We start from the raw sequence: 19658 nt of genomic DNA, 5'->3' as shown, positions 1-19658 counted from the left end.
TGGTGTTAGGAAGTGTTCTAATTTCATTCTTTTACATGTAGCTGTCCAGTTTTTCCAGCACCATTTATTGAAGAGGAAGTCTTTCCTCCATTATATACTCTTGCCTTCTTTATCAAAACTAAGGTGACCATATATGCATGCGTTTATCTCTGGGCTTTCTATCCTGTTACACTGGACTGTATTTCTGTTTTTGTGCCAGTACCATACTGACTTGATTACTGTAGCTTTGTAGTACAGTCTGAAGTCTGGGAGTCTGATTTCACCAGCTCTGTTTTTCTTTCTCAAGATTGCTTTGGCTATTCAGGGTCTTTTGTGTTTCCATACAAATTGTGCAATTTTTTTGTTCTAGTTCTGTAAAAAATGCCATTGGTAGTTTGATAGGGATTGCATTGAATCTGTAGATTGCTTTGGGGAGTAGAGTCATTTTCACAATGTTGATTCTTCCTATCCAAGAACATGGTATATCTCTCCATCTGTTTATATCATCTTTAATTTCTTTCATCAGTGTCTTATAGTTTTCTGCATACAGGTCTTTTGTCTCCTTAGGTAGGTTTATTCCTAGGTATTTTATTCTTTTTGTTGCAGTGGTAAATGGGAGTGTTTCCTTAATTTCTCTTTCAGATTTTTCATCATTAGTGTATACGAATGCAAGAGATTTCTGTGCATTAATTTTGTATCCTGCTACTCTACCAAATTCATTGATTAGCTCTAGTAGTTTTCTGGTAGCATCTTTCGGATTACCTATGTGTAATATCATGTCATCTGCAAACAGTGACAGTTTTACTATCTCTTTTCCAATTTGGATTCCTTTTTTGTGTGTGTGCTACGTGGGCCTGTCACTGTTGTGGCCTCTCCTGTTGCGGAGCACAGGCTCTGGACGCTCAGGCTCAGCGGCCATGGCTCACAGGCCCAGCCGCTCTGCGGCATGTGGGATCTTCCCAGACCAGAGCATGAACCCGTGTCCCCTGCATCAGCAGGCGGACTCTCAATCATTGCGCCACCAGGGAAGCCCTGGATTCCTTTTTTTCTTTTTCTTCTCTGATTGCTGTGGCTAAAACTTCCAAAACTATGTTGAATAAAGTGGTGAGAATGGGCAACCTTGTCTTATTCCTGATCTTAGAGGAAGTAGTTTCAGTTTCTCACAATTGAGAACGATGTTGGCTGTGGGTTTGTCATATATGGCCTTTATTATGTTGAGGTAGGTTCCCTCTATGCCTACTTTCTGGAGAGTTTTTACCATAAATGGGTGTTGAATTTTGTCAAAAGCTTTTTCTGCATCCATTGAGATCATCATATGGTTTTCATCTTTCATTTTGTTAATATGGTGTATCACATTGATTGATTTGCATATATTGAAGAATCCTTGCATTCCTGGGATAAACCCCACTTGATCATGGTGTATGATCCTTTTAATGTGCTGTTGGATTCTGTTTGCTAGTATTTTGTTGAAGATTTTGCATCTATGTTCATCAGTGATATTGGCCTATAGTTTTCTTTTTTTGTGATATCTTTGTCTGGTTTTGGTATCAGGATGATGGTGGCCTTATAGAATGAGTTTGGGAGTGTTCCTCACTCTGCTATATTTTGGAAGAGTTTGAGAAGGATAGGTTTTAGCTCTTCTCTAAATGTTTGATAAAATTTGCCTGTGAAGCCATCTGGTCCTGGACTTTTGTTTGTTGGAAGATTTTTAATCACAGTTTCAATTACAGTGCTTGTGATTGGTCTGTTTATATTTTCTATTTCTTCTGGGTTAAGTCTCGGAAGGTTGTGCTTTTCTAAGAATTTGTCCATTTCTTCCAGGTTTTCCATTTTATTGGCATATAGTTGCTTGTAGTAATCTCTCATGATCCTTTGTATTTATTCAGTGTCTGTTGTAACTTCTCCTTTTTCATTTCTAATTCTATTGATCTGAGTCTTCTTCCTTTTTTTCTTGATGAGTCTGGCTAATGGTTTTTCAGTTTTGTTTATCTTCTCAAAGAACCAGCTTTTAGTTTTATTGATCTTTGCTATTATTTCCTTCACTTCCTTTGCATTTATTCCTTTTTTAAAAAAAATAATAAATTTATTTACTTATTTTTTTTATTATTTTTGGTTGTGTGGGGTCTTTGTTGCGGCATGCGGGCTTTCTCTAGTTGTGGTGAGCAGGGGGTACTCTTCATTGTGGTGCGCGGGCTTCTCATTGCGGTGGCTTCTCTTGTTGTGGAGCACAGGTTCTAGGTGCTCAGGCTTCGGTAGTTGTGGCACTTGGGCTCAGTAGTTGTGGCTCAGAGGCTCTAGAGCGCAGGCTTAGAAGTTGTGGCACACGGGTTTATTTGCTCCGTGGCATGTGGGATCTTCCTGGACCAGGGATTGAACCCATGTCCCCTGCATTGGCAAGCAGATTCTTAACCACTGAAGCACCAGGAAAGTCCCTTTTCATTTATTTCTGATCTGATCTTTATGATTTCCTTCCTTTGGGGTTTTTTTTGTTCTTCTTTTTCTAATTGCTTTAGGTGTAAGGTTAGGTTGTTTATTTGAGATTTTTCTTGTTTCTTGAGGTAGGATTGTATTGCTATAAAGTTCCCTCTTAGAACTGCTTTTGCTGCATCCCATAGGTTTTGGGTTGTTGTGTTCTCATTTTCATTTGTTTCTAGGTATTTTTTTATTTCCTCCTTGATTTCTTCAGTGATCTCTTGGTTATTTAGCAGCGTATTGTTTAGCCTCCATGTGTTTGTATTTTTTACAGTTTTTTTTCCTGTAATTGATATCTAGTCTCATAGCGTTGTGGTCAGAAAAGATACTTGATACGATTTCAATTTTCTTAAATTTACCAAGGCTTGATTTGTGACCCAAAATATAGTCTATCCTGGAGAATGTTCCATGAGCACTTGAGAAGAAAGTGTATTCTGTTGTTTTAGGATGGAATGTCCCATAAATATCAATTAAGTCTATTTTGTTTAATATGTCATTTAAAGCTTGTGTTTCCTTATTTATTTTCATTTTGGATGATCTGTCCATTGGTGAAAGTGGGGTGTTAAAGTCCCCTACTATGATTGTGTTACTGTCGATTTCCCGTTTCATGGCTGGTAGCATTTGCCTTATGTATTGTGGTGCTCCTTTGTTCGGTGCATAAATATTTACAATTGTTATATCTTTTTCTTGGATTGATCCCTTGATCATTATGTAGTGTCCTTCTTTGTCTCTTGTAACAGTCTTTGTTTTAAAGTCTCTTTTTTCTGATATGAGGATTGCTACTCCAGCTTTCTTTTGATTTCCATTTGCATGGAATATCTTTTTCCGTTCCCTCACTTTCAGTCTGTATGTGTCGCTAGGTCTGAAATGGGTCTCTTGTAGACAGCATATGTATGGGTCCTGTTTTCATATCCATTCAGCCAGTCTATGTCTTTTGGTTGGAGCATTTAATCCATTTACATTTAAGGTAATTATCGATATGTATGTTCCTATTCCCATTTTCTTAATTGTTTTGGGTTTGTTCTTGTAGGTCTTTTCCTTCTCTTGCATTTCCTGCCTAGAGAAGTTCCTTTAGCATTTGTTGTAAAGCTGGTTTGGTGGTGCTGAATTCTCTTAACTTTTGCTTATCTGTAAAGGTTTTAATTTCTCCATCGAATCTGAGTGAGATCCTTGCTGGGTAGAGTAACCTTGGTTGTAGGTTTTTCCCTTTCATCACTTTAAATATGTCCTGCTACTCCCTTCCGGCTTGCAGAGTTTCTGCTGAAAAATCAGCTGTTAACCTTATGGGGATTCCCTTGTATGTTATTTGTTGCTTTTCCCTTGGTGCTTTTAATATTTTTTCGTTGGTTTTTGATTGTTCCATTAATATGTGTCTTGGCATGTTTCTCTTTGGGTTTATCCTGTATGGGACTCTCTGTGCTTCCTGGACTTGATTATTTCCTTTCCCATGTTAGGGAAGTTTTCAACTATAATCTCTTCAAATATTTTCTCAGTCCCTTTCTTTTTCTCTTCTTCTTCTGGGACCCCTATAATTCGAATGCTGGTGTGTTTAATGTTGTCCCAGAGTCTCTGAGACTGTCCTCAATTCTCTTCATTCTTTTTTCTTTATACTGCTCTCTGGCAGCTATTTCCACCATTTTATCTTCCAGTTCACTTATCCGTCCTTCTGCCTTAGTTATTCTGCTATTGATTCCTTGTATTTTTAATTTCACTAATTGTGTTGTTCATCACTGTTTGTTTGCTCTTTAGTTCTTCTAGATCCTTGTTAAATGTTTCTTGTATTTTCTCCATTCTGTTTCTGAGATTTTGGATCACGTTTACTATCATTACTCTGAATTCTTTGTCAGGTAGCTTGCCTATTTCATCTTCATTTATTTGGTTTTAGGTTTTTACCTTGCTCCTTCGTCTGTAGCATAACGTTTTGTCTTTTCTTTTTTTCTCTCTCTCTTTTTGATGGGTGGTGCTGTATTTCTGTCTTACTGGTTGTTTGGCCTGAGACGTCCAGCACTGGAGTGTGCAGGCAGTTGGATAGAGCAGGGTCTTGGTGCTTAGATGAGGACCTCTGGGAGGCCTCACTCCAATTAATATTCCCTGGGGTCTGAGATTCTCTGTTAGTCCAGGGTTTTGGACTCAGAGGTCCCACCACAGGAGCTCAGGCCCAATCTCCAGCCTGGGGACCAAGATCTTGCAAGGTTCGTGGCATGTGAAAAAAAAAAAAAAAAAGAAAGGAAAAAAGGAGCAGTAAAATATCAAAGAATAAAAAATAAAAGCTAAAAAATATATTAGGAAGAATAAAGTTATGATTGAAACAACTGCAACAAGGTAAAATAAAACCACAACAGAATAAAAGAAAAAAAAAGGGGGGGTGGGGAACAAGCCAAAAGGAGAGAACAATAACAAAGTATAAAGAATAAAATAAAATTAGAAAAAGAAATGATTTATTAGGAAAAATAAAAATATAAAAGCATCAACAACAATGAACCAGCAAGGTAAACAGAATCCCAATCTAAAAGAGGAAAAAAAAGGGAAAAAAAAAGTCAGCTATGGGGGCGGGGTTTAGGCGGGGGTGGAACTTAGGCAGGGGCGGGACCTAGATGTCTGGGGGTGTGACGTTCAAACGTGGGGCAAGGCCTCTGCCTAGGACCTGCGCTGAAGGGGAGTGGCCCACGTGGAAAGGAAGTCTTGGAGTGTGGAGTTCCGGAGTTTGGAGGTAGGGCCCTGAGTGAGGGTGTGTGGGCGGGGTTTAGGCCCAGCACGTTGGGGGGTGCCTCGGAGGGGGTCTCCGAGTGTAGAGGTGGGGCCCTGGGTGGGGATGTAGGGGCGGGGCTTGGGCTCTATGCGGCAGGAGGGAGGCTCCGAGGGCAGAGGATTAGGCCCGCCAGGCCAACAGGCTCCCCGGTGCCTAAGTGGACAGGGAAAGTGCTGGGTTCCCTTCGGTTCCTTCGCGCCCCTCCCCCACCGTCTCCCCCAGGGTCTCCCCCGTCTCCGCTGGACCCCTAACCGTGGGTGGATCCCGCTGGGTGTAGAAACTCCTCCCCTCCCCCAGCCGCCCCTCAGGGGTGCCGTCGCGGAGGTCCGGCCTTTACCTTTGCTCCCCCTTCCCTCCCTCCCACTCCCTCAGGACCCGCACGGCTGGAGGGCACCTCGGTGGGCAGAGGATCAGGCCGGGGATCTTAGCAGGCTCCCGGGGGCCCATGTGGGCAGGGGAGACCTGGCCACGCTCCCTTTTGATCCTCTGCCCTCTCAGCGGTTCCCCAATTTCCCCTTTCCGGCGTGGGATCCCGTGCCCTCCCTCAGCCGCCCCTCAGGGGCGTGGTAGGTGCCCTAGTTGTGAGGAGACGCGAGTTCCGCGTCCTCCTCGTACCTAGGAGCTTTCTTGTGTGTTTTATGGTGCGTGTGTGCTAGAGTGTCTGCATGGTAGGTACGAGAAATAGAATTGCTGGGTTACGTGAGTCTACAATTTGCTAGTAATGCAGATTTTTTCCACTTTTTCTGACTTGAAACTGCTCCAATATTTTAAGAGTATATTTGATCTTAAAACACTCTCTTCAAGGTCACCAGCTGCCTCCATGTTGCCAAAATCCTTGGTCTTCATCTTGACCTCTGAGCAGCTTTTGACACAGCTCTTCCCTCTCTGTTCAAGACACATCCTTCACCTGGATTCTGGCTGATATTTTTGTCTGTTTGCTGGACTGGCTTCCTCTTCCCATCCTATAAATTCCCATGTTGGAATGGCAGGCATTTGACCCTCATAATAATCCTGTGAGATGGGTATTATTACTCTTATTTTACAAATGAGGAAACTAAGACTCACAGATTAGGTAACTGATTCAAACTTATCATGAATATGTCTGACATCAGAAGCCACATTCCTTCCCGACCCCCTTAGTGATTTCTGTCTTGATAACCGTACAAGATCAACCTTTCTTCAGGAATGGTCTGAACGACCTGCCCCAGAATCACCTGGACTGTTGTTTGCAAGAATCACAGAGTCCAGACCTGTGGAATCAGAGTTTCTGGCAGTGGAGCCCACCCCTTGTCTATGCAGCAAGTGATTCTGACGTCATTCGTGCTTCAGATCCTCTCCCACAGCCCCGCTCCCCACGGCTGGTGGGCATCTCTGAGACTGGTCCGATTTCCAGGATTGATCTCAACAATTCTGCCATGTGCTCTGTACTCCATTATAGGGGAAGAATGAAACAGACGAGGCATGGATTGACACTTTCTGGGTGGCTCTTTTAAACTGAGAACAGTCTGAGCAGGAGCTGCACGGTCACCCAGACAGGACATTGGCACGTCAGTAGGGTGATGGGCACTGTACCATCTGGAGACCACTTTTGCTGACCATTGTCACTGCTTAGAGAAGATATTACACAGTTCAGGTTGGGCTTTGAGGATCATTTTAGAGCAAACTTTGGTCCGTAGATGTGGCTACTGAAATCATTCACTGAAACATTCACTGAGTGTTTTCTGTCTGCCGGACACTATGTAGTTGCAAAGTGCTTTGCGTGTAGTATCATCTAACAACGCTGTGAGGTGGGTAGTAATATTACCTTCATTTGGTTGCTACAGAAGCTGAGGCCGTTGCTCAAGGTCACAGAGTTCCTAAGTGTTGGAGCCAAAACTCAAATCCAGGCCATGGTATGGAATATTCAGTAGCTGTCTGACTGAGCTTCACGATGCCAAGTCTTGGGCTCAGTGAGGTGAATTGTCTTCTGATAGTTCTGGCTGAATGGATCAACAGACCCTTCAGCCATTCAGCACTTACACGTTATTGAGACCCGTCTAGCGGAATCCCAGGGTGAGACGAGATAGTTGCTTCCAGAAACTCACAGCATAATTAGGGAAGCAACTCACATGCAAGAAACTGTAATAACACACAGAATTGCTGGGCGTTTCACTCTGTGGGTTCGTGTGTGAGAGTATGTGTTAGTGTGAGTGTTCGTGGGCGTGTGTGTGTGTGTAACAGGAGCAGGGGTGTGGGAAGAGAAGGCAGTGCTTAAGGGGGTGGGGGTAGAGAAGGGATGTGGCTCCAGAGCCCGGTTCAGGGGGCCTGGGGACTCGGGGTCCTCCCTGACTGGTGAGACGAGAGGATTCTACGTGGAGGTGACACTCAAAGTCGTGACAGCACCTTAGACTATCTGGGGAGCCTTTAAAAATACCAGTGCCTGGGCCCTACCCACAAAAATTCATTTCATTGGGCCGAGCAGGAGACAGGAGAGAGAGACGAGTCATTTTGAGAAGCCCCCTTCATAAGTCTGAATATCTGGACTGAAAACTGCACAAGGGCATGCCTTCCCAGCCTCTTCCAGGCCCCCCTGTTTGGAATCCAAGCCACAGACCTTTCAACAGACTTCTTGGTGCAGGACCTTCTTGTTCTCTCTTTCCTGTGACTGAGAGGTTGGATGACCATGTACATGCCTGCTAGGACAGGCCACCACCTGTTGCTGTAAATCTGGTGCAGTTTCATCATCGCTCTGCCCGATGTATTCTCGGTATCTTATATCTACATCTGGATGGATGGTCTGTTGTTTTCTGCCTTGTAGACCTTGTGCAGTCACAAGGGGATGTGTGCTGTGTGCTGTGATGCCGCTGGGGTTTTTGCCCTGTAAATACAGGCTGGGTGAGTTTATTTATAGGAAATGAGGATGGTTACCTTCGATTGTTATTAACTGGAGCAGGTTTTCGCGTGTCTCATCTTACTTTAATTCATTGCTGGGGAAAGATTTTCAAATAAATCACTCTTGTGAAGTGAATTCTAAGCAGTTCAGGGAAATTCCCTCTATGTGGGAGCTTCGTTGAGGTTTGAGCAAATGATCGGAAATCTCCCCAGAGTAATTAGAAACATGGGAAACCTGGGAGAGAAGAGCTTTGTAGATGTACTTGACAATGCCTTAGACAGTGGTTCTCAATTTTGGCTGCAACATTAGAATCTTCCAGGGAACTTAAAAATCAAAACAAACACAACAAAACTCCCCAATCCCAGGCTGCACCTTGGAACAATTGAATAAGAGTCTCCTGGACACGGGACCCGGCATCAGTACTTTTTAAAGCTCCTTAGATGAATCCATTGTGTAGCCAAGGTTAGGAACCATTGGGTGAAGGGATAAGAGAGTCTTAATAAAGAAGAGGGAGCCTCAATAATTTGCAAGAAAGAAAAGGAAGGAGGCAAGATTAGGGAACAGTCATATACAGCAGCTTTGGAATGTAATAGTTAAGTCCTGCCAGTTCCAAGAACTCAGCTTAGCCTTAAGAAACTGATGGCCAATCTCCAAACATCCTTGCAATCTTCAGTTCACAAGCCATTTGCATCACGAGGCCCAGGGTACATGTGAGGGCTGATGATGAGAGGAGCATCCTGTGCCCCTTCTGTGCCCCTTGGCCCAGGGAAGAAGGGAGAAGGGACTTCAAGATCACTCTGATTCTCTACGCAGCCAGGGATCCGAAAAGATCACTGCCAAAGAGGGTTAGGAAAGTGTGAGTGTGGGGAATGTGTGATCGCTCTTCAGGGGTCGGGGTCAAGAGAGCCCTGGCTTCTCTGCCTTTGTGGTTCTGCAAGGGGAGCAGGTGGATAAAGTGACACAGACAAGACACGAGTCCATCATCTGAGATCTTAGCTGAATAGGTGTGGTCTGTCTGGTCAGGATGTAAGCAGTCAGCTGGGGACACTTTATTTTTTTATTTTATTTTTTGGGGGGACACTTTAAAAAAACGTTTCATTTGGAGATAATTTCAAACTTACAAAAGAGTTGCAAGACGAGTACAAAGAACTTCCTCACCATTCGCCCAGATTCATTAATTGTTAACTTGTAACCACATTTGCTTTATCTCTCCCTCTCTGTCTCCCGATGTATATATATATTTCTGAACCACTGAGTTTCAGAAAACCCTTTACTTCTAAACACTTCAGCGTATATTTCCCGTGAATAAGGACAGTCTCTCACATAACCGCAAAACTGGAAATAAGCAAAGACCAACCAAGTGAAAAAAGCAAAGTTTATTTATTCTGAGCTTGCTATAGCAAGGGAGTCGGCCACCATCCCTTGAATTTTGAAAGAGATGCAAAGAAAGGCAGAGGAGTTGAGAAAGCTTTATAGCGGAGAAAAGGGAAAGCTTAAGGTATGCACTGATTGGAGGCTGTTGGCGTGGGGATGCTGGAGGCAGGCTAACTAGAAGCGCGGGATCCACATGGTTGGTAAGGGGTGCATGATTGACTTTCTCTGGTTGGTCCTAAGTTGGAAACAGGAACAAAATTTAGGGAAGTTGTCAGTTATTAATCAAGTCCTGGCCATTTGGGGCCAGTTGTCACAGAACTATTGTTTAGCTTCTCGCATTGTCACTAGAGAGAGCAATCTGACTTCCTGCAAATCTGACTTATAGAAGGCCGGGTACCTGGGCTGTTTATTGTAGGTAAGGGGTTTCCTGGGCAGGTGGCTACAGGTCGTGGGTCAAAGTTTTTTTAAGATATGGTCTGGCCATTGTCTATTTGCATTTTGCAGTATAACCGTCAAGTTCAGATTTAACTTTAGGGTAAAACACTGTTAGCTAACTCCATATTCAAATTTTGCCAGTTGTCCCAATTATATCCTTTATGGCAATATCCACCCCCAATCCAAAATGCAGTGGAGGGTCATTCATTGCATTTAGTCATCATGCCTCTTTAATCGCCTCTAATCTGGAACAGTTCCTCAGCTTTTTTTTTTTTGTCTTTCATGACACCGACTTTTCTGAAGCATACAGGCTAGTTGTTTGTGGTGGGAAAACTCTTGAAGACACACATATCTCAGCTGATGGTGAACGTGTGTCAACAGCCAGTGCCCCTCCAGGCCTTGCTCCTTGACTCCTGTCCTAGAGACTCCGGGAATTGTTGGGTTTAGGCAGCTCAGGTAAGGAGATAATTAGCCCTTCAGCGAGGACACAGAAAGTCACGTCTCCATGCAGCATGGAGGAGAAGCTTGTAAACAGAGAGTGGTACCCACGGTCATGTCCTTTAGCAGCTAATCCTTTGTAAGGCCGAGAGAGTTTGTGAGACATGTTTTGGTTCCATTTGTGGAAATATGTTCTTTCATTAGCTCAGCTTCCCTCTGCCTTTTACGTACGTGGACACTGGTTTTTGTTTTGCTTTCTCCACACTTTACCTCTCCTCCCTGTCTCCTCCTCACTCCGGTTTCCCATCTTTGCAAAGATGCCAGAACCATTTTCCAGGAGAGGGTCAGGGTGCTGTTCTGCAGGCTGTGGTACGGCGGCAGCCATTTGTCCGGGATTGTTGAAATTGGCCTGTGTTCTTTAAGAACATCAGGGACACAGAGAAGGTTTTGTTTGGGGCCTGAATAGCTTTGGGGGCAGGGCTGTCACTCTGAAAACATCCACCCCTCAGTCACTCCAAGCTGCTGTCAAAGAGCGATTTCTGGATCTGTCAACAGCCTGGATCGTAGTTAAAATTCCCTCTATCTTCATCCCTCTTAATACACTGAGCAGTAACACGTTTTTATTTATGGGGGGATTGGACTAAGATAAGTTTGCTCTGTGCAGTGGTTAAGATTATGGTCTTTGGTGTCCAATTGTCTGGCTTCAATCTTTGCTATCTAATCATGTGTCCTTGGGCAAACTGCTTAACCTCGGCTTCCACAGCAGTGAAATGGGCAAATATTCGCTGTTTTATCGGGTCAGAGTGAGGATTAAAAGTCATGATAAATGATGGCATTTAGCACAGTGGTTGGCAAATAATGGGCCCTCACTGGATGTTAATCATTAGTACTACTTTGCTTATCACTTAAGTGGAAAGTTAAAACTCACTTGCTAAAACTCATTGTCCGTGGTCATTGTAGAAAGAGTAGAGGTTTTGGTGTCACCCAGGTGTGGGTTTAAATCCTGGCTGTGCCCATCACAGCTGGGTGATGTTGGGCAAGGGGACCTCTTCTGAGCCTCCGTGGCCCCCGTGTGTAGAATGGGAATGATAAATCTCGTCTTGGCAGATTTGTCACGTCCAGCGAGAGACCCTAGCACGGCGCCTAGTGCAGAGTGGATGCTTGATAAAGGCAACTGCTGATTATTTTCTTCTTTTCTCCCCCTCCTAACCCCTGCTGACCTCACATCAGCTGAGTCTCATTTCTCGAAAAGGAGGGAAAGCACTTATTTTGACTTGGGTCAGGGCAGTGATGGGACTAGCATTCCTGGGGATCATTATTTCTAGAGTTATTTACCATTTAATAAGCATCCACAAGGGTCTAAAAAACTCTCACTATGATGGACTTTTTGCAGTTTTTCTTTAGCCCCAGCCAAGGGAAAAAATGTGAAATGGAAAAAATTCGTTTTTCTGTGCCTTGTCCGTGGCCTCCCTTTCCTTTTGGTGCCTCCACAGTGGGGGTCCAGAGCCTTATGCTTTCCCCTGCTCCAGCAGGGTCTCCCACCACATTCCTTTCCTCCCTTGAGAAGCCTCCATATTCTAGAACTTTCCCTTCTCATCATCCTATTTAAATTGCTCATCTTCTGTGGCTTCCTTTAGGACCTGTGAGAAGAAGATGAATAAGCTAAGCTGGGAAGTTCGTTCGAGCTTAGGGGCAGTGGGTAGTAGATGATTGTGTCACTCTTTTCAGGGAATTAATGTGTATTTTAAACAAAGACCTTCAATCTTGGAATCCTAGATTTTTTAGGGTGAAGAGAATTTCCCAGGTTTGTACTCTTCATTTTTCTCTTAAGTTCAAGACCCCATATTTAGCAGCAGAACCTGGGTTACAAGACAGGTCTTCTGATTTCTAGTTTGGATTTTTTTTCATGTGAAAATAGAGTTATGTTGGAAATCTTGGGATCCAAGGTAGACAAGCTGGGAAATTAGCTTTGGTCAGACAGACTGATCAGTGCCCCCTTCTCCATGCTGAGCCAGGGCCAAGGGCAGTGACGTGCCTTGAATGTAAACTGCCCACAAAAATGTGCCACAGAGTCAGCCAGTAGAACCTTGGGAGGGTGAGTTTCAGATTTCCATTTTTTCTTTAATTTAATTTTTGAGTTGGTTTTATTTTCCAGATTTTAAAAATAAGCTTTGTTAATTTGCACAGGGAAGAATAAATAGATTCTAAGTTACAGGAGAGGTCATTTTCATTCCAAAAATCCAAATGTATTCAGTTAAACCCTCATTTAAGAATGAACTCTTCTTTCCTCAGTGCCCAGGACCCTACAACTCCCCTGAGCCTCTAAGTTTGCCTGGTACAAAGAAGGAGCCATGCATTGCTTTTTTTTCTCCTTCAGTGCTTTTTTGAAAGAATTGACAGATACACTGCTCATTATGTCTGAGATTCACTGACATTGTAGCCTGGAGCAGTTGTTTGTTTCTTCCTTAATGTGGCTAGAACTTCATGATATATGTATATTGTGCTTTATCCATTCTGTTGATGAACATTTGGGTTATTTGTAGTTTTAGGCAACTATGAATAAAGCTGCTATAAACATTTTAAAAAATGATAATATAGTTGCTGTAAAATATTATGTAAGTATTTATATACTAGATATAATATAATGATTTACAGTTTTAAAAGTTATACCCCATTTATAGTTATTATAAAATATTGGTCCTCTTCCCAGTGTTGTACAATGTATCCTTGTAGCTTATTTTATACCTAGTAGTTTGTACCTTTTATTCCCCTACCCCTATCTTGCCCCTTCCCCCTCCCCTTTCCCCACTTGTAACTACTGGTCTGTTCTCTGTATCTGTGGGTCTGCTTCTTTTTTGTCATATTCACTAGTTGTCTTTTTAGATTCCACAGATAAGTGATATCATACAGTATTTGTCTTTCTCTGTTTGATTTATTTCACTTAGCATAATGCCCTCCAAGTCTATCCATGTTGCTGCAAATGGCAAAATTTCGTTCTTTTTAATGACTGAGTAGTATTCCAGTGTGTGTGTGTGTGTGTGTGTGCACGCGCATATCATATGTTCTTTAGCCATGCATTGCTTTAAACCCTGTCATCGCACTGCTATGAGCCTGAAGCTTTAACTACTAGTTACCCCAAGGGATTGCTTCTTCCAGTTTCCTATAAATTGCAAAGCTGAAACATGAAGGATAATAATAAAAATTCTCCCCTACTTAGTGCTGCCAGAAGGATGAATCATGATGAGGTGTGAGGAGGGTCCAGAGGACATGGATATTGGGAAGGGTGTGTTTTGATGGAGGGCTGGGCAGATGGAAGAAAGAGGAGGAAAACACTTCTGGAGCTTAAGTTACTTCCTAAAGAAGCTACTTCTCGGTGGGGAACCTTAGTGTGGGGAAGACTGAGGAACAGAAGGGCAGTATGAAGACAGAGGGTAAAGCAAGGAGAGGTCTTATGAAGCACAGAGTTGGGAGAAGTTTGCTGAAGTAAATGTCACCTGCTTTCCAAGTTTCCTAGCATTGACCCCATATTTGAAAACTCCAGGCTTGTCACTCTGAGTTCTATCAAATACTCATTTATATAGTGTTTGCCTCTTTGGACTGGCTGTGGGAAAAAGTGAAGAGTCCACCAACTTAACTTACAGAGATTTTTTTTTTCTCTCTTTTTCTTGTTCCCAATAAACCTTCAAGCAGGAAAGAACGCACAGACCTTGACCCGATTCATGTCTAACTAGAGCAGGTCTGTGGGAGTCCAGTGCATGTAAATCAGCTTTCCTATCTGAACTCCTCAAAGGAAATCTTCCCCCCGAAGCAGTCGCCTCACTAGAGTTCACACATACTGACCAGCCCTTTGAAATTCTGTCTGCAGACATTGGCAGTCACAGCCAGCTTGTCTTACTGAGAGAATCCTGTTGTCTGTGATATAATCCAGAAGAATCCCCAAGGTGGCTGATGAGATTTGCCTTTTGGAGAAAAAAATATAGCAAGGACCAGAACACATTTCACATTGCAGTTTAAAGAGGTCTTTAATCTCGCAATCCTAGATATTTCAGGATTCTAAAATTAGGGAGATGATTAAGTCTTCAATTTAGAGAGAACTGTGGGTTCATGAGGATTCAAGCACCACCATTCCTCTAGTGAGTTTTTTAATTGATGTGGGCTTTTCTTCACCTTGAGATCCAACCAGTTTTTAGGCTACAAATAGCTAACACTGGATTGTCAGGGGCTCAAGTCAAGGCCAGTTTGGCAACACAAGGGGAGGGAAAATCTAAGTGGATGTGTGTGTTGTTTCTCTAGGTTGTGTATCCAAATCATGGTTTTAGTCCATGATATCAGAAGCACCTGGGATGCTTGCTTACAATGTTTGCTTAAAATATCCCTAAGCTCTACCCAGTCTGACTGGATCAGAACTTTAGGGGAAGGGTTGTAGCCCAGAACTTTACATTTCACACAGTTTCTCCATGTGACTCTAATGCACACCAAGGGTTGCTTTTTTTTTTTTTTTTTTTCTTTGCGATAATGCGGGCCTCTCACTGTTGTGGCCTCTCCCGCCGCGGAGCACAGGCTCCAGACGCGCAGGGTCAGCGGCCACGGCTCACGGGCCCAGCCGCGCCGCGGCATGTGGGACCTTCCGGACCGGGGCACGAACCCGCGTCCCCTGCATCGGCAGGCGGACCCTCAACCACTGCGCCACCAGGGAAGCCCCCAAGGGTTGCTTTTAATGAGACTCAGCTCCTAAAATTTCCAATATTTTGTTTATCTCCAACCGAAATTTCAAATTGTTGGGAGAGAAAGACTGTGGTTGGCTCATGTTCCAATGATCTGTTGCTGAATAACAAAGTACCTCAAAACTTAGTGACTTCAAACAATGATTTTTTTTTTTTTTATTGCGGTACGCGGGCCTCTCACTGTTGTGGTCTCTCCCGTTGCGGAGCACAGGCTCCGGACGCGCAGGCTCAGCGGCCATGGCTCACGGGCCCAGCCGCTCGGCAGCACGTGGGATCTTCCCGGACCGGGGCACGAATCCGTGTCCCCCGCATCAGCAGGCGGACTCTCAACCACTGCGCCACCAGGGAAGCCCCCAAACAATGATTTTATTTCATCTTATGATTTACGAGTCAGGAATTTGGGCAGGGCTCAGCGACGTAGCTCATGCAGCATCAGCTGGTGCTGCTGAAAGATCCACTTCCAAGATGGCATATTCACATGATTAGTAGGTGGGTCCTGGTTGTCAGCGGGGATCTCAGCCAGACCATCAATGGGGAGACCTCAGTTTCTCGCCATGTGAGCCTCTTCATCGGGCTGCTTGACTTCCTCACAGCACAGCAGCTGAGTTCCAAGGACAGATGTTACAAAGGACTAAGGACTAGGTCTTCTGACCTAGCCTTTGATGTCAGACAACATCACTTCTGCCATTACCTTTGGTCAAAAACTTCACTCAGATCAACCCAGATTCAAGCATAGGCGAAATAGACCTCCCTTCTGGGCGTGAGGAGTAGCATGTGCACAGAGCGAGGAAAGGAGTCAATGGTGGCCATCTTTGGAGACTTTCTACTGTACCCTACTTGGGTCAGTTGTCAACCCCTGGATCAATCAGTCATGAACACAGGCATCAGAACATAGTATAGATTCAGCTGCTGGGAGCTCAACATGACATATCGAGGAGGACACCCACTGAAGGGGGAATTCTTATAAATCTTGCGGGCACTCCAAGGGATATCTGGTGATTGTAGAATCTTACAGAGCTATACAGTCTGAGATTTGCCCAGATTAGGAATTGGCCTTGGACATTGGTTATCCCGAAAAGCTGGAGTTCTTCCGACCTGTCCATGAGGCACCCTGTTCCATTTTCAGACAGTTACAGCTCTTCAAACCTGATTCCAGTTCCCTGTAACACCCATCCATTACCCACTAGAGTAGCACTCAGCAACTATGGATTATTTTTCTAGACTGTAATTTTCTCCACCAGGCTTAAACTCTTTAAGGCCTGGGCCTGTGTATTTTGTGTATCTAGCCTTAGTCCCTGGCACATAGTATGTGCTGAGTAAATGCATGTTGAATGTTCTTGAATGAATAAACACATCTGCTTGTCCCCATCTACATGGATAGCGAAGTTGATTTTGAGGTGGATATTGAGTCCCTACCAAATAGTTCATTATTGCTCTCATGTTTTCTCCAAGCCAAAATCACCTGAAGTAATTTATAGTTAAAATGCAGGTGATAAACCAAGTGAACACTGTCCTAAATATTGGCATCTGAAGGTAAATTCCTTAAAACCACAGGAGAAATGTTACAGTTTTGGAGCCAGGATTAAAATAACCACAAACAGAAGCATTTATACATTTTGTTGTTGTTTGGTTTAAAGACAAGGTCAGGAAAGTATCCCCCCCTCCCCAAGACTAAATCCTGCTTGCCACCTGTTTTTGTCAGTAAAGTTTTGTTGGAATACAACCAGGTCCATTTGTTTCCTTATTGTCTCTGAGTACGTTTGTGCTACAAGAGCAGAACTGGGTAGTTGTAGAGAATGTTATCCCCTCAAACCTTAAAATATTTACTGTCTGGTTCTTCACAGAAAACGTTTGCCAACCCCTGGTAAAGGGCTTATCTCAGTCTAACAAAATACCATAAACTGGGTGACTAATAAACAATTGAAATTTACTTCTCACAGCTCTGGAGGCTGGAAGTCCAAGATTAGGGTGCCAGCATGGTCAGGTGACGGCCCTCTTCTACATTGCAAACTTCTCGTCGCATCAGTTTTCATGTGATGGAAATTGGGCTGGGAAGCAATCTGGGGTCTCTTCTATAAAACCATTAATCCCATTCATGAGGGCTCCACCCTCAGGATTTAATCACCTCCCAAAGGCCCCACCTTCTAATACGATCACATAGGGCATTAAGATTTCAACATATGAATTTGGGCGGGATCGGGGTGGGGGTGGGGGGGGTCACAAACATTCAGACCAGAGCCGGTCTAATCCCTTTGTTCTTGGTTATTTTACTTGGCAAAGTTGAAGGCATCGTATCTCCACATTTCTACATTTTTAGACTTTTCTCCCAACCAAAGAGAACTCTTCCCTGGCTTGTCCATGGTGGGGACTCCAATGATGCTGAACTTCTTAGGTTAAAAACAAAGTGAAGTTATTTTACTTGACCAATGAATAAAAATAGACGATGAGCCAGCATAAGGAGCAGAGAATTTTTAACTTAACAGCATGGGTTTGGGAGCCATCAAATTGAACCCTGTAGTAGACATTTATTGCTCTTCAGCTGTAAAGGATCCATCTCTTCTTTTGGCAACAGCAATTTACCTACTTCTGGGTAATTACCTCTCCCCCACTAAGTGCTGTCTTGGTTGAATCAAGGCAACTTGCCCTGCCCTACCTAAGGTGAGATACATGATTCAGGCTTGGGCTCTTTGACCCAAGGATGGATAGAATGTTGAAACCGACTCATTCCAGTGATTGTGGCCTTTAAGGCCATCCATCCCTTCCTGTTGCCTAAAGCCCTCGGCATGCTCTGGTCTCCTTTTCTTTACAAGCCATATTTTCCAACCTTCCCTTTAATTCCCTGAGCCACCTGTATTCTTTGGATACAAAAAACTTTAAATTAGTCAAATTCTGTTACTTACAACCAAAACTCCTAAATGTGCAGATAAATAATAATAACTATATGAAGAAATGCAAATCAATATAAGTATTTATAGCCTATAAAATTAACATATTTAAACAATAATGATATTCAGTTGTATCAAGGATGTAGCGAGACAGGCATTCACAGGAACATTCACTGAGTTTGTTAATTGGTGTTTCCTTTCTGGAGATTATTTTTTGTAATATATGTCAAGAGGATTAAAAAAGTTCGTACCTTTTGACTTGGCAATTTTGCCTCTAGGCATTTGTCCTAACAAAAGAACAGGAGCTGGAGATATAGATTTATGTGGAAAGTGTTCAGTATGATTTACAGTAACAAGAAACTAGAATTTACTTAAATGTCCAATATATTAGAGGACAGTCGAGTAAATTGAAGGAGGTATTATCATGTCGCAGTTAAAAGTATGAACTCTGGAACTGGTCAGCCTGGCTTCAAGTCCTATTCTGCATCTGACGAGCTATGCAACCTTGGACCAGTTGCTTAGACTTCATCTGTAAAACATAAACAAAATATTATATAATTGCGGTGGCATTTATGTCCTTATGTAGTTCTTCCTCATATTTGAAAGGCTGACCTTTGTAACCAGTCGAATATTATGAAAATGATGGAATGTGACTTGTGAGTCTAGGTCATAAGAGACATTGTGGCTTCCATCCTGCTCTGTTTTGGGTTACTTGCTCTGGTGGAATCTGGTTGCCGTATTGGGAGGGTACTGAAGCAGACCTAGGGAAAGATTCATGTGACAAGAAACCAAAGCCTCCTGCCAACAGCCATGTGAGTGAGCCATCTTGGAAGTGGATCCTTCAGCCTCCGTCAAACCTTCAGATAAAACACGCTGGATAACTGGTCAACATCTTGACTACAATTTCATGAGAGGCCTGTAACCAGAACCACTCAACTAAGCCACTCTCAAATCCCTGATCCACAGAAACTGTGTGAAGCGATAAATGTTTATTTTTGTCTTAAACCATTAAGTGTTGGAGTAATTTGTTATGCAGTGATAGATAGCAGGTCATATAACTTCTCTGAGCCTCAGTTTATTCATTTGTTAAATGAGGACAATACTGTCTGCCCTAGTTTTTTGTGCAGAACAAATAAGGTAAGTGAAAAATTACAGGTCTGCCATGCTTACCTAAAATCTTAGGAGCAAGATGTGTTTTGGTATTAAGAATTTTTCAGTTTTCATTAAAGTAGTAAGATGTACAATATACTGTATATTCTGATCACTCCATTGGGGTCTGACTCAGCACCTCAAAATCAAACGGTAATATTTCTACATCAAAATGTATGAGTATGCACCCGAAGTAGGATAAATAGAGGCTAAAAATAGTCTCATGTCAGTTTTCGCTCTCAGGATTTGCTGCCAGGTGAATTTGCCACAAATATACAAAACAATCAAGCAAAAAACCCAATTTTCAGGGACTTCCCTGGTGGCGCAGTGGTTAAGAATCCGCCTGTCAATGCAGGGGACACAGATTTGAGCCCTGGTCCGGGAAGCTCCCACATGCCGCGGAGCAACTAAGCCTGTGCACCACAACTACTGAGCCTGCGCTCTGGAGCCCGCGAGCCACAACTACTGAAGCCCACATGCCTAGAGCCTGTGCTCTGCAACAAGAGAAGCCACTGCAATGAGAAGCCAGCGCACCGCAACAAAGAGTAGCCACAACTAGAGAAAGCCCGCGTGCAGCAACA

General features: G+C 43.3%; 2 protein-coding genes across 15 annotated transcripts in view; one reads left to right on the top strand and one right to left on the bottom strand.

Moving 5' to 3' along the window:
- The window catches only part of NTAQ1 (N-terminal glutamine amidase 1), a 252410-nt gene that overhangs the window by 152576 nt on the left and 80176 nt on the right, over nt 1-19658 (top strand). The window lies entirely within an intron of this gene.
- The window catches only part of KLHL38 (kelch like family member 38), a 28194-nt gene continuing 23930 nt past the window's right edge, over nt 15395-19658 (bottom strand). For 12 of the 13 annotated variants that reach the window (XM_067711326.1, XM_067711334.1, XM_067711333.1 and 9 more), the window contains one exon: nt 15395-18457. The gene's annotated coding sequence lies outside the window, so the exon portion shown is untranslated. The remainder of the gene's footprint in view (nt 18458-19658) is intronic. The other variant, XM_067711330.1, reaches the window with a different exon arrangement.

This window comes from Pseudorca crassidens, chromosome 17, assembly GCF_039906515.1.
Source record: "Pseudorca crassidens isolate mPseCra1 chromosome 17, mPseCra1.hap1, whole genome shotgun sequence".
Lineage (NCBI taxonomy): Eukaryota > Metazoa > Chordata > Mammalia > Artiodactyla > Delphinidae > Pseudorca > Pseudorca crassidens.
The sequence above is the reverse complement of the archived record's forward strand: the minus strand, read 5'-3'. Positions and strand labels throughout refer to the sequence as shown.